Source organism: Micropterus salmoides, unplaced genomic scaffold (assembly GCF_014851395.1).
Source record: "Micropterus salmoides isolate LMB-PRFRI ecotype aquatic unplaced genomic scaffold, ASM1485139v1 Ms_hic_scaffold_2, whole genome shotgun sequence".
Taxonomy (NCBI): domain Eukaryota; kingdom Metazoa; phylum Chordata; class Actinopteri; order Centrarchiformes; family Centrarchidae; genus Micropterus; species Micropterus salmoides.
In genome coordinates, this window is record NW_024041150.1 from 54639955 (window position 1) to 54655250 (window position 15296).

Here is a 15296-nt window from a genome sequence, read left to right on the forward strand (position 1 = left end):
GTTCAGTAGATGTTGAGATTTCTTTGAATTAAAAACAAAAGAAACAGAAACACAGACTGACCTCATGATGGCGCTCTGGAGTCAACAGCCAGCAGAGAGCTCTCTCTGTCTCTCACAGTATAGCTTTGTCCGTAACTCTTAACATTCACAACTAAATGACACAAACCTTCATTGAAATTAAACTTTATTTAATCTTCACCCTAAAACACTCTTTTAAAGGTCTGTCCAAAAGTGAGGAACAGACAAAATGTCCTCACTCCCAAGGTCTCAAACTCTAATTGGTCCTGACAATTATAATTACAGACACACAGAACGGGAGAAAGTCAATAATTATTTCAATAATCTTCAGGCTGTTCTTTGTTCAGCATGTTTGGAGATTTAAAATGTGTCTGTGGACGAACTGAACCTGGAAACTGTGGTCATGTTTGTCCTCACAACATAACATAAAACCATGAAACATTAAATACAAACAATACAAACTCAATGCTGCTCACTTCAAAAGGTTTCCTGTCCAACACAGAATCACACCTCCTAAGAAAGGATGTTTCATTTGGTACATTTAACCATCAGTTAGGCTGCTCATAGGAAGTAACAACAACATAGATACTGCTGAAAAAACAAAAAGATTTAAAATGCTGACACAATATAATAACAAAATCAATATACAAGTAGAGAAAGTTGAGCGTAAAGAGTAAAATGTATTCAGACATAAATATATAGAGTTTCCCGGGATGGGTGCTTTAATCTTGTTTATTGTTTATATTTGTTAAATAGATGCTCTGTTGTTTCTACAGGTGCATCTAAACATTTGAATGTCATGGAAAAGTTTTTTTTTTTCAATTCAAAAGTTAAAGTAAAATATTTCAAGCCTTTTGTTTTAATCTTGATGAAACTCCAGTAGCTCAAAACTATTTACAGGTTAAGTTAAAATTTAGAATAGAGAAAAGTCGACCTGAGAAGAGCTCTAATCAGCTAATTAACTCAAAACACCTGCAAATGTTTCCTGATCCTTTAATCTCTCAGTCTGGTTGAGAGATTAAATCTGGATCTGGAAGAGTGAATGATTTACATACCGAATTGAATAATGGTGGTCATGCTGCACGCTGGTGAACCTGGAGAAGCAAACTGATGAAGTAAATTGATCTAAAATTGTCATTTATTGATTTTCAACTGGATCAAACAAGCCGCCTAAGAGAACAGATCCACAAGTGGAAGTAAACCATGAGTTGGAAGAAATTAAGAGATCGCTAAATTATATGTCTAAAGACATTTTCACCCTGACGCAGCAGCAAGCTAAGATAGTGACACTGTTGGATGAAGTGAAAAATCTAAAAGTACTTCTTTCGGAGAAGGATGAGGTCATAAATGGGCTAGAGAAAAGAATTGATGACCTAGAACAGCATACGCGAGTAGACGAAGTAATTATTAATGGATTGGAAACAAAGCACCCAAGTTATGCCCGAGTAGCTGCAGCTGGCACTGGATGCGCTATGGAGGGGGAAAACGCACCGGTAGAGGAGCTGCAAACATTGGAGCAACAAGTGGAATCTTTTCTTGCAAAAAAGGACATCATCATTGACACGAAGGATATATCGGCTTGTCACCTGCTTCCCAGTAAGCAAAAGACTGCCATTCCGGCAATAGTCATTCGCTTTGCGAACAGAAAGCGCAAGGATGACTTACTGCGACAAGCACGCAAGCTAAGGGGAAGTGGAGTGTACATCAACGAACACCTTACCAGAAAGAATGCAGATATTGCAAGACAAGCGAGGAGTTTGTGGAAACAAAAGAAGATACAGGCGACATGGACCAGAAATGGTCGTGTTTTTGTTCGTACAAATGGGTTGCCAGAACAATCAAAGGTGATCACGGTAAGGGAAACAAAAGACTTGGACCAGTTTAAGTAACTTTAATTGAAAACTGTATGAGATACCTATCCAATGTCGTCGATCAGACTACTCTTCAGGATAAGAAGATTACAATTGTCTTTGAAAAAATGGGTGATTTACTTCTTTTGTTGTTGGACATGAGGACTATTGTACGGACTTGTAGAGTATTTAGTTTAGTTTATGTTTGTTTTAGTTACATTAGTCTATTTTTTTTAGAAATGGCATTATGTAATATTGATGATGACAATATATTACATCTAGGTGTTGAGATAGATGATATAAATTATAGTAAGTATGACGTTGAAAGAGATATTGATCCGGACAAATATTTGTGTAGTCAGCCAAATTGTCACTATTATACGGAAGAACAGTTCAAGAGAGGAGTGAATATGAAACATGCCTTTTCTGTAATACATTTAAATAGTAGAAGTTTGTGGAGTAACTTTTCAAAAATTCAAGATTATTTGAACCTGTTTCCAAAATTTAGTGTTGTAGCTGTTTCTGAAACATGGTTGGACGAAGATAAATTAGCAGAGGTAGAATTAGAGGGTTATCAAATGTTTGTAATGAATAGAAAAGATAGGAGAGGAGGTGGAGTTGCTCTTTATGTGGACTCAAGTCTGCAATGTAATATAATGGCTAGTAGGTCAATCACTATTGAAAATATATTAGAGTGTGTTACTGTTGAGATTCGTATGGAAAAACAAAAGAATATAATTGTTTGTTGTATATAGAACACCTAGTTCATCATTGGGTATTTTTAATGAATTTGTAGGGAACATGTTCAATTCAAATGGAAATAAGACAAATATTGTCTGTGGTGACTTTAATGTTGACCTGCTTAATCCAGGGGGACATAAGAAGACCACAGAATTTATTAATGCCTTTTATAATAGTACATTATTTCCAGTAATAGCAAAGCCAACAAGAATAACAGTATCAGCAACATTAATTGATAATATATTTTCAAATGACGTTTGCAAAATTGATGGAGGTATTCTAATAACCGATATTAGTGACCACCTGTCTGTCTTTGCATGTTTTCAAAATGTGTTTAAACCACCACTAGGTCCAACCATATTTTCAAGAACAGTGAGACATAGAACATCTGAAGCAATTGAAACACTGCAAATGGAATTAAATAAGTGTAACTGGGATGAGATTTATAGTTATGAAAATCCAAATGAAGCTTATAGTATTTTTTTGGAGAGATTACTAGAAATGTATAATAAATGCTGCCCATTTAAAACGATAACATATAAATGTAATATGCAGAAACCGTGGTTTACTAAAGGAATTATAAAGTCCTGCAAGAAGAAAAATTTATTATACAGAAAATTTATACATTCCAGAACTCAAGATGCTGAAAGCAAATATAAAACATATAAGAATAAACTAGTGAATATAATTAGGAATAGTAAGAAAGATTATTACACAAAATTGTTGATACAACATAGACAAAATATTCAGGGAACATGGAAGGTACTTAATGATTTAATACATAAAAAATATAGTAATACGAATAGTGTTAATTACTTTAATAAAGACAACTATACAATACGTCGTACAGAGGAAATAGTTAATGAGTTTAGTGATTATTTTGTAAATATAGGTAATAATTTAGCAAAGAAAATTGTACCCATTCCAAACAATGGAATGGAAATTGGGGTTACATATGAAAGTCCAAACTCATTTTTTTTAAACCCAACTAATAAAGATGAAATATTGAAAATAGTGAAAGACTGTAAGAATAAAAAGTCAATTGATAATGATGGGTTTGATATGTTTATGGTTAAAAATATTATTGAAAATGTTATTTATCCATTTACATGTATTTGCAATCAATCTTTTAAAACTGGTATATTCCCAACGCAAATGAAAATATCAAAAGTTCTCCCATTGTACAAAGGGGGCGACAAACATTTGTTTTGTAGTTATCGACCTATTTCTCTGTTGTCACAATTTTCAAAAATATTAGAGAAATTATTTGTTGAAAGATTAGATAGCTATGTTGAAGTAAATAATATAATGAATGAATATCAGTTTGGTTTCAGAGCTCATAGGTCAACAACAATGGCAGTTGTTAAAATGGTAGAAATTATATCACAATCAGTAGATAAAAAAATTACATACAATCGGAGTTTTTTTGGATTTACAGAACGCTTTTGATACCATCGATCACAGAATATTATTATATAAATTGGAAAAATATGGATTTAGGGGAAATGTATATTCTTGGTTAGAAAATTATTTAACAGACCGTTTTTAGTATGTTAATTTAAATGGAGTTGCGTCCTGCTTTCAGAGAATTAATTGTGGCGTTCCGCAAGGCTCTGTTTTGGGCCCCAAGTTATTTTTGTTATATATAAACGATATTTGTAAAGTGTCGGATGTTTTAAATTTTATTCTTTTCGCGGATGATACAACAATTTATTATTCTGGCCCAAATCTTACAGAGCTTGTGTTGGTGGTAGAGAAAGAATTATATAAACTAAAGAATTGGTTTGATTTGAATAAATTGTCATTAAATTTAAATAAAACTAAATTAATGGTATTTAGTAATAAAGAGATAAATAATGAGATCAGGATTACTATTAATGATGATGCATTAGAAAGAGTAAAACATATAAAATTCCTTGGAGTAATTATTGATTGTAAAATGACATGGAAACCGCATATTTTTAACGTTCAGAAGAAAGTATCAAAAACGATTGCAATTTTGCATAAGTTGCAATGTATTTTGAACAAAAATGCATTACATTTACTTTATAGTTCACTTGTCACACCATACTTAACGTATGGTATTGAAATATGGGGAAATACATACAAAACTGGAACCAATCCAATTTTCCTATTACAAAAGAAGGTTATCAGATTAATTAACTATGCACCTTATAATTCACCAAGTAATTTACTGTTTCATCAATCAAAAATTTGCAAGTTTTATGACTTAGTTGATTTGTACACGTTAAAGTTTATTTACCAAGTCAAATATAATAAAACTCCTAAATGCTTGCAATTATTATTTACCCAGTAAGAAAGTAAATATAATCTTAGAGGATTATGTATATTTAATCAACCACAAGTACATTCTACATTAAGAGAACACTGTTTATCAAATAAAGGAGTTAAATTGTGGAATAGTTGCTGTAATGAGTTAAAACAAGCCACGTCTATTTTTCAGTTTAAAAATATCTACAAGAGAATAACATTGGAAAAATATTTATTAGAATGAAAATTTATTAAATAGGCTTGTTTCTGGTGTGGACAATGGTCCACTAATGTGTTACTGTTAATTTTATGAAGAGATGTTGTCATTAATGAGTTGCATTTATGATTCTAAAGTTAAGGGCAGGCACAATAAGCTTTAGCTTCTGCCTGCACCTGGTCATCTATAGTGTTGCTTAAACTTAACAGACTCAAATTCTGTGGAATCGTTGGACAACATGTGAGAGTCATCGACATAGATTAACACCCCTAACCACAAGTGAGCGTAGCCTTAGTCACTCAATGCTTTCTGACTTCCTGTCTGTGGCTCTCAGCTCTGATCCCATTGGTTCCTACTGAAGAGGTAAATCTTTAGAAACATCTGACCGATAGTTTTATGTTTAAAAGCTCAGTAATTTCCTAAAACAGCTGCTCACTGTAGTTACGTATAATTCATCTGCAGTTGTTTGCATTGTATGATGGAACAAGCCAACGCTTTGGTGAGCTAAATTGCATTGCACGTCTTCATTCAATGCGACAATAACACAACATTAAACATGTCTGCTGTAAAAAAGATCTAAAGGCTCCAACAGTCATCATGGAGAGCTGCTTCTGAACCAGTCTAACAACCAGACGTGTTTTAAAGCAGATAAAAACACTCTGCTTAAATAACTAGTTGTGTCTTTGTGACATTTACATCTTCTCTTCCCACCATGTATGAACGTATGAAGATGCAGATATTATTCATTTCAAGGGTTTATAAATGTCTCTCTCCATTCTCAGTGCTCTAACTTCTCTTCTAGAAATTAACATCTAATGAGCAAAAGCAAATACATTTTGAAGGAATTTTAACACAGACTGGATTTAGTTTCTGGTCACACACCGTAAAAAAGGGAAATCACAAAGTTTTGATAGTGAACGTAACAGTAAAATACGTGTCATACGTGTCGACTAGTCCAACACACCCTCAAAAACACCGGTGGAAAAACAGTGGGCTGCAGCACACAGCTCTCTCCCTTCCAAACACTAGCTACCCTCCAAGCAGTCAATGGACATAAAGTTGTTACTGTGATGTAGAGACAGAGCTCAGTTAAAACTTTATGAATGAAAGATACTTTTGTTACAGATTAATAACTCACCACTATGAAACTCTTGCTCCAGTCCATGTTGCCAAGCTGGTCGGTAACATGTAGCCTACAGCTGAATCGAAGCTGTTTACCGTCTTTTCGCTGACCCACCTTTCTGCTTCTGATTGACATTTAATTACTTTCATACCAGAACATAAAAAATAACCTGAACAGAGATATAGGTGTTAAAATGACTGGATATCAAACAATAACAGCTGATATAGAAATAACTAATAAAAACTAATACATGTTTTACTACAACACAGCACTAGCACATTAAAGTGCCTGACAGCAAGTTCATCAAGCTAAATGTCCCATATATTATCATAAAATAATTCAAATAATAAAACATTTATCAGTTCTCAGTGTAAATTACCTGTAATGATATGAGCTGTAACTACACTGTGGTCTCTTATTTGTTTGGTTAGTTGACGGTGGCGTAGAGGTCGCTGGGATCAGCTGAGGCTCCAGCAGAAGAAGAGGAAGCTTTCACGCTGCTGTAGGTCACTGCATCATCTTCATCATCACCATCTTTACCCAGAACCTGGAAAAGAGACAAACAGCACAACACAGAAATTACACAACATTAAATGAGAGAAGTGTTTTCATTCACTGCCATCATCACTAGAACCAATCAGACAGCTTACCCGGCCTTTACCGTTGGTCTTCCTGGTGTAGCTGATGGAGGCGTAGGAAACACCATCTTCAGGATCAGCCTACACAGAGAAGACAACATAATGGCTGCTCAGTAACATGTGGACTTGATTGTGTTCTGGTCTGTTCTGGTGTCGTCCAGCTGCATCATCAGACTCCCCACTTCTTCTCTTGCAGAAAGAACTTAGATTCAAGAGTCACTGTGTGTCTCATAGAGCTACATTTTGAACAACAAATCTAAAAACAGTGAGTGTAACTTTGTCCTGGGTGTAGTGTGAGATCTCACCGTGTCCTGACTGCTTTCTGGACTCACTGCAGGGTTTAAGCTCCGTCCCTGAAAACAACAAACAAACAGAGTCTACTTCCATGTGGTCAAACACTGGCTCTGTGAAGGCTGTTTAGATTTGGATGACTCTGTCAGAGAGCAGCTGATTCAGCTCTGTCATAACTGTAGAAACATTTGATTACTCAGCCGTAAAACTCACAGTGTTTTCATCCATCTGGGTTTTTTTTCCTGAAGAGACAAAAGAGAGTCGACTTTAGCTTCAACAATACAAATCCAGGTTCATCAAAACTTCTTGTTTATAATATCTGTGGTTGCTCTCACCTTTAGTTTTCTTCCATCTGATGAGAGCAACAACAATAACAACAGTTATTAAGAGAGCTGCAACTCCCAGAAACACATTGATGAACCACCTCTGATCTGGCAAGAGAATAAGAGGACAACATCTTATTTTGTAATTTTGTGTTGTGTGAAGACTTTTGACTGAGACTGACTGAATAAGAGAATATCTCCCATAACCGAGTGTCGCTCACTTCTCTCAGAGGGAGAGAGATACAATCAATAATCAATAAATCAATAATCATATTCTTGATCACTTCCTATTTTTTGTTTTATAATGGTCACTTTTGTCTTTCCAGAAAGTTAATTAATTAATTAAAGAAGCATTTTCTTTTATGTTTTGCGATAAAGTACCAAAAAACAAAACCCTGTAAAATTAAAAAATCAATAAAAAGTAAAATATTGAAGTTCAGTCTGGGGAGAGAAAGAGGCTGACAGGAAGATAGAGAGACTCTAGAGAAAGATGAGTTACTATCTTGAAGTTTTGTTGAAGTATCATTAATTGTTGTTGTGGCTGTAACGAATTTTGTGTTTTCAGTTGTTGTTGTTTGTGCGTCACCTGCATGAATGAAATATCACAACCCAAGAAACTGTTGAGTTAGAAAATCCCTCATGTTTACCATCTGCTGTCACTAAATGAGAAAGAATGATGTCATCTTAAAAAGTCATCAGATAAACAAATGTTTTGGTGGTTTTAGCTCAGCATATTCTCACCTGTTTTCTCACCTGAGGACTGAGGGCTGAAGGTGAACAGCTGCACTTTTCCAGAGGAACCATCTGTCACTTCACACTTCAAGTTAGACTTTGATTTGTAAATAAAATGAGAATCCAGGAAAGACACAGTGGCGTAGCAGACAGACTGTGATGTCTTCATGTCTTTGTTATCTTTGTCCACGTCTTTACCCTCATACAGCCACTTCACTGTGTGTTTACAGAACTGTTCATATTTCAACACAGAGCACCACAATGTCACCTCATCAGCGTCCTTACGTTCAGTCACTGGTGAAGATGGAGATATTGTGAGAGAAAGACAACAAGAGTAAAGTTAACTTCATCACTGTGATCATAATTATTGTAATGTTTCAGTATATTGTTCTAACAAGACAGTTTGAGCTGAAAACATTATGATGGAAATACTCACTGATAATAACAGAGAGATGAACCAGAGAGTCTGGAGCTTGTTGTTGTCCTGATATGAACTGTTGACAGTAATAACGACCAACATCCTCGACTGTGACCTTCTTTATAACCAGAGAACAGTTCTCTGTAACACTCAGTCTGTCTGATTTAGATTTGGCGTCTTTGTGAATCTGCCCATGTTCAAACAGCGCTACTGCTGATCTGCTCCCTGAACCACTGAAGAGCCATATAGTATATTCACAGTTTTTCTGACCGTCTTTCACATTTTCACAAGGCAAAGTGACGTCATCTCCAACTCTGACAGTGAAGGAGAGGGGAAGATTTTCAGCTGCTGCTGTTGAGAAAATGATGAAAAATAAAGTGAAATGAGAAAATGTCTGTTATGTTCATAGTTAGTGACGATTATTTCTTTATCCTTAGTTTCCAAGAGTTCACTAAACTCACCACATTAGAAACAACAGATTTGGTTTTCTTAGTTAAATCAAATGTAGCTAATAAAGAATCTTTAATAATATTGATCAAGTTATTTTTTACAATGTGCCTTCCATTTATATATGTGATATATGTATTCTTACCTGTAAACTGAAGCACCGCTGGAAGAAATAAAGAAATCCATTTGAACTCAACCATCATGATTCTCTGAGTCTCTCCTTCTTCTGTCTCTTGTTCTCGTGCTCAGAACTGTCTGAGTTTCTAAACTAGTGCTTTAGTAGAGAGACTCTGCAGCAACTTCCTGTGGTTAGGATGATGTCACTTCCTCATAGTGACTTTTAGTCTGTTTTAGATTTCAGTTTCTCAGAATTTCTTGGTGCAATATGGTGATACTGTAGCAGCTGCTGAAGAACACAGATAAGATGATATTTTACTGCTCTGAGATCTGCTGGTTCCTCATTTTATCTTTGCAGCCCTTTTTTTCTGAGAATTGAAGCTCAGCAGAAGTTGAATCAGGAAGACATCGTTCATGCTGACTCTATTTCTCCCCCGCCCCCTCTCTTCCTTTTTTCTGCTTCCTACTCCGTCATTAGATTGAGGGCGTTCATTCTTTCAGTTAAACCAATCAGAATTTGCCACAACCTCTGTGAGCCAATCATATTGTTGCTGTCAGACTTTCAAACTGTCTTTTCTCTCCTGGAGGACCCCGACCAGATAAAAGACTGCAGCATCACTCCAGCTCCAGGCCTCCCTCCCTCTCTCGCTCCAGCAGCTGGTGGATCAAGCAGTCTTCAGTGATCCCACTGAGCCCTTCACATCCATTCTGGTTCTGGCCTCTGTGGTCACAGCCCCTCCACCAGGTAGGCCATACATCCCTCTCACATTTCTTAAACTCTCCTGTTCCTTTTCCTTTTAATTCCTCTTTAAGCCTCTTTTTCATTTAAGTCTCTCCTGACTGAGCTGAATAGGAAGTGTTTTGGTGAGAATGTGGACATGAGACAAACAGGCGTTTATCAAATTCTGATGAAAACTACTTTAACCCCTGAATGTCCTGGTTTTGGTTGTGAGTTTGGTGATTTCCTGTTTTCTTTTGTTAAATCCTTCCTCGTGGGTCTTTGTCAGTTCACTTCCTGTCCTTGAGTTGATTTTTGTTTCCACCTGTGTCTCGTTTCCTCCACCTCTCTTGGGTATTTAAGTGTGTGTATTCCTTTTTGTCTAGTGTTGGCTCACCTGTGTAGTGGACAACAGTGTGGATTTGTGCATTTATATTAAATAAATTTGAACTACTCAAAACTATTCCCCTCTCCCTGAGAGCAGGGGGGTTAAAGATCAACTTTCAACAGACGGCTGAAGAGACCCCAACAGAATGGGGGTGGAGGTCACTTTCTCTTAGTGCTATTCCTGACCAGTTGATCGTAAAACTGGCACCTTTGATTCTACAGCCTGATAACGCGGTGTCTGACTGTTAAACTGACAAAAGGGACATTAACCAGCGATTAGCATTTCCTTGAACAGCCTATAAGAACTCTCCTTGGAGCGGGGCAGGAAATCCTAAACTGCCCCCCCCCACACATGTAACCGTGACAACTGTCCTTGCTCTGTGTTTCATTACCCCATCAAAGGGATACCCCCTTTTACGCCTAAGTGTGACATAATCCAGGACAGCCGAACTTTAAATAAACAAAGACTGCAGTCTCCAAAGACCCCAAAGCATTAACTGTTTAATTAAATCTTTTAGTTACTTAATTACGTTTGCCTCTATTTCAGTAGTTATGTTACCATGTTGTTGCTATCTGGTGTTGATATTATTGCTGAAAAGAATCTAAATAAGTTACTTTTGCAGTGTTTTTATTTTCAGCAAGATTAAGGACACCCCTTCATCTCATGTGTAACCAATGCTTGTTCACAATACTTTCTCACACAATTCCTTTAGAAATGATGATAAAGAAATGTCATAATATACTCTATTAATTATCCAGCTTGAATTTAAGGCTGAATTTCCCAGTTCCTAAGGAAAGATTGTTTTGGGTTAATCTAAGCTTTCCTCATGTAACCTGATCACCCCCAAGTGGACGAAATAAGTATTACATACCATCGTCGGAAATGCCGTTAATGTATACTGTTTGACCACTACGGTTTGATTGTGGAAAATATTTGCTTATAATACGCGCAAATAGATTTTTCTTTTCCTTTAGACATTAAGTTTAGAAAGACCAGAAAACCGGAAACGCCCTCTGGGGAACCACACCCCAGACAACAAAAGAGCGACACGCGACGCTCTTCTCTTCTCTCTCTTGTCCTCCCCTCGTGCTTTGGTCTTCCGCTCTGCTCTCTGGACGCTTCGGCACGCGGCCGGCGTGCCTCTCCCGGCAACGCCCTAAGAGTTCGACCAGCGCAACAAGTCTTTGTTTCGCTTGAAGCTGCCCACGCGAAGTGCCGCGACATTGATTTTTACCTCAGTCCCAGCATCCTTATTTGTTTTAAGTTACACTGGTCTAATTCAGGAACGACCAAGTTCCCCTTTTAAGCTCTATACGTCGAGCTAAGCCCATGGAGGTCGGACGACGCCACATGGCCCGCCAGCAACCACAAAGGACGACTTAAACCTGACACGAGACAGGGTCGGGAAGGCCCCACTGCAAGTTTCTTCCATAAGCCTTCCAGAGACGGACCCCCGGAGAAATTCCCTGGCAGAGAAAGCGTCTGGCCGACAGCTTTAAGTTGTCCTAACCGAGAACGCACGGACTCTGCCAGTGTGAGGCCGTTTACCATCAACCTGGCGGGAAGAAACTCAAGCAGTAAGACCAAAACCCTACATTCTGTGGTCAGTGACGTCCAATAGTTGCTAATCCATTTTTCTTTAGACCAGCATATGGAATCTTTATACCCCTAGACGTAACTGAGTTATCATCTAATTGCATTTGTTAGTTGCGGTATGAGTCAAATGCTTCCCACAATCGAACCTCCCTTCTCATTTTTCAGCCATTGTTTATTGCCCTGATGTATTTAACCACCCTTTTGTATCGCTTTAGTTAGTTAATAAATTCACTGTGATCAAGGAACTGTGTGTGTTAACTATCTCCACGTCCCTGCCAAGAGAATTGACCCTTAAGATATGAAACTGACTGATTGATTTAAGAGCGATTATTAACTAACTGATCACTAGTAATAATTGTATTATTATTAAAAGCTACCTAGAGGTCCGGAGACTCTAGGATAATAACAACTCCGGTGGTGCCCCTTTTTTAAATGAGAGCTTTTTATGATGAATATTTTCTGAATATGAAAATTCATAATTGGGTATTAATTCTCATAAATTTATTAAAATTGATAGCTAAGTTTTAGCCATGCTACACATGTGTTTTACAATAAGCACGCCATTTGTTTTCACTCTGGAATTTGGGAGTTTTACCTGGCTAGGTAACTGAAAAATGTTCAAATCCAGGTTTGTTGTTTCACATGTATGACTACTACTTTATTGAACGCAGATTACATTTCATTCACAGTTAACATGAGCTAGAGGAAATGAAATGTTTGCTTAGAAAAGAGTAAGTTGAAAGTTAAAACTTGAAATGATAAGAATTATAAATTAGAGATGATAATGCAGACTGTATTTTATGATAGTGTCTTTGGTTCTGGTTCAGCATTGTGTGGGTCTGACTTTCTACAATACTTGGTGACTCCTGTTTGTGGCACCCATGAACTGGTGAACTTTGTTTATCCTCATCTACAGACTGCAGACATTACGTTAAACAAGGAAGGAGATTGTAAGACTTCAGTTCACTGAGGCAAACACCTGCTGTTTCCTTTACGACGTGGAAAAAACTTTGACCCCCTGATTGTCACTGTATAATTCGCACTCTGTCTGAATCCTTGCTTTATCTGCTCCCTGCCCTGACGTAACATGACACTGGAAGGTTAGAGGTCCTCCAGAGGGAAGGTTTACTACTAGAAGGGGACAAGAGGAGGGAGGTGGTTCTACTAGTAGAGGCAGAACATTCATAGTAAAGAATATTCACTTTCCATTATGACACTGTTAGTACATGAAGGAATCACAAACACAATGTAGACTAAAGTGGTGAACATTTCTTTATGTGCAGTTTATATTGTTATCAGATATAATAAAGAGGAGACTGTTACTAGAGTTAAATGCTCGTTCCTGTTAAATGAAGCTGAAATCCAGCTGCTGTGTTCTGAACTGGCTGCAGAAAATAAAGATTTTCACAACTGATGCAGGAAAAGACATTTTATGAAACTCACAGTGGGCTTCCTGATATGAGATGAAATCAAGACTTGAATATTGTTGTTCAAAGTCAGACTGAAACAGAAACAGCTGAGCACAAAACACACAAACATTTCTCACACTGATAAATAAAAACAAAAACAATCAGTAATAAAAACCTAAAAATGATCTGATTAGACTTGTTAAAGAAATACTGTGAGCCAGGTTCAGGTGTGAAGAAGTTTCAGAGACTGATGAAGACTTAACATAGCATGGTTTATTGAGCCCGGCCGAGGAGACACAGTGCCAGCATACAACATGTGAACACATCAAATGCCAACACCAAATCTGAAGGACGACATCTTTTGGTCCCTTTTATGTTTCTGTCTTCCCCCTAGTGCCTGTAGGTTTCCCTATTAGCTCATCTTTAACTGGCCTTAACCCAGAACAACTCATCTATCTGATGTTTAGACTCCAGTGCTTCATCATGTTGGAATCTGTCACTACCCATGAGTTGTGCTCTAACCTGTGGAGCCAGTAGGTTCTTGGAAACATTCTTGTAGGACTCAACCTTGTATGATTACCGGAGAACACCGATATCTGCTAGCCTGACGCATGAGCTACTGACTCTACCTAATCAGTCTGTTGTTGTCTCGCTGACAAGGACGTGTGAGAAACACCTCGAGCTAGAAGGTCAGAAAACACTTATGGGGTCAGCGAAATTAAAGCACACGCAGACGACACGACTTTCAGCGTCGGCCGATGGCCGTGCTGTTCACACTGCACAACTTGCCGTCTTGTGACGTGAGTCTTGAAGTCGTCGTGGCGTTCACACTACCTGACTGATCGGTGACAGGGGGTCACACACTACACGAGCTGACAGCGGCTGTGTCACCCGACGCTGGTCTCCAAACCACGTTTTGTCAAGAAAACACACGTGAAATGTGAAACGGGAAATGACGCAAACCTACAGACAAAACAGCTGTTTGTTATTATAAAGACAAAGACTCTGGGTGAAAGAAAGGATTAGCACAGGCAGGTAGCAGGGATCGTCTGAGCTACAGAGAGCTGGAGGGGAGTAAAAAGTGTTTTGAGGTGAAAAGTAGCTGCCTGCTCTCATTGGCTGGATGTGGATGTCGAGTCCGCCGACTGTTCCAGATATTTGGATGCTAGATATCTGGCTGGCGTCTGCGATGTGTCAGAAATGTGTCGGGAAGCCGTTTTGAAGCGTCCTTGAGTAGTTCACACATAACGACTGGCGACCGCCGATCGATCTCTGATTTACCCCTGATCACAGCCTGACGGTCGCCGAGCGGCAAATCGGGCTTAAAACTGTGTGGTGTGAACTAGGCTTTACTCTAAGCTAGACCTGTCTGACCTTTCCTTGTTACATAAACAAAGCACCTTAAGAAATCTTCTCAACAGTTCTCTAAAGGCTTCAACTACTCGTGTAAATGTGCTGTTATTTAACTGCAGTGGAGTCTTTTCTCTGATGAGCTGATGTTGATATGGAAGTTGTTGATCAGTGGAGTCTGACAGAGGCAGAAGGGTCTCCATCGTTTTCATAGTTCACCACACCATCATCTTCATCTTCATCATTATTCACCTGTGAAACACACAAACCCTCACTCTGACACACTTTAACTGACAGCTTTCACATCACTGACCCACATTTAACACAAGAATAAGAAATAACCTGACAGCACCTGAACGCACCATCAGCTACTGTTACATGTTTCTGACACTGAGAGAGGAAGTGTTTCTGTGGTAACAAAGGACAAGCAGAAGGAAATTAAGAAATAAGTTAAAGTAAAATAAATAAATATATGAGTAAATATAAAGTAGGCTACCCCAAACTGTCACATGTTCCTGCAGCTGACTGACCAGAGAGGGAGTGTTTATGTGGTACCCCAAATCCAAAATGTTCCTCCCGTTTACTGCTGATGTTTTGAAACTGAACACAGTTCAATCAGACCCTGAACGCACCATTAGTTACTATAACG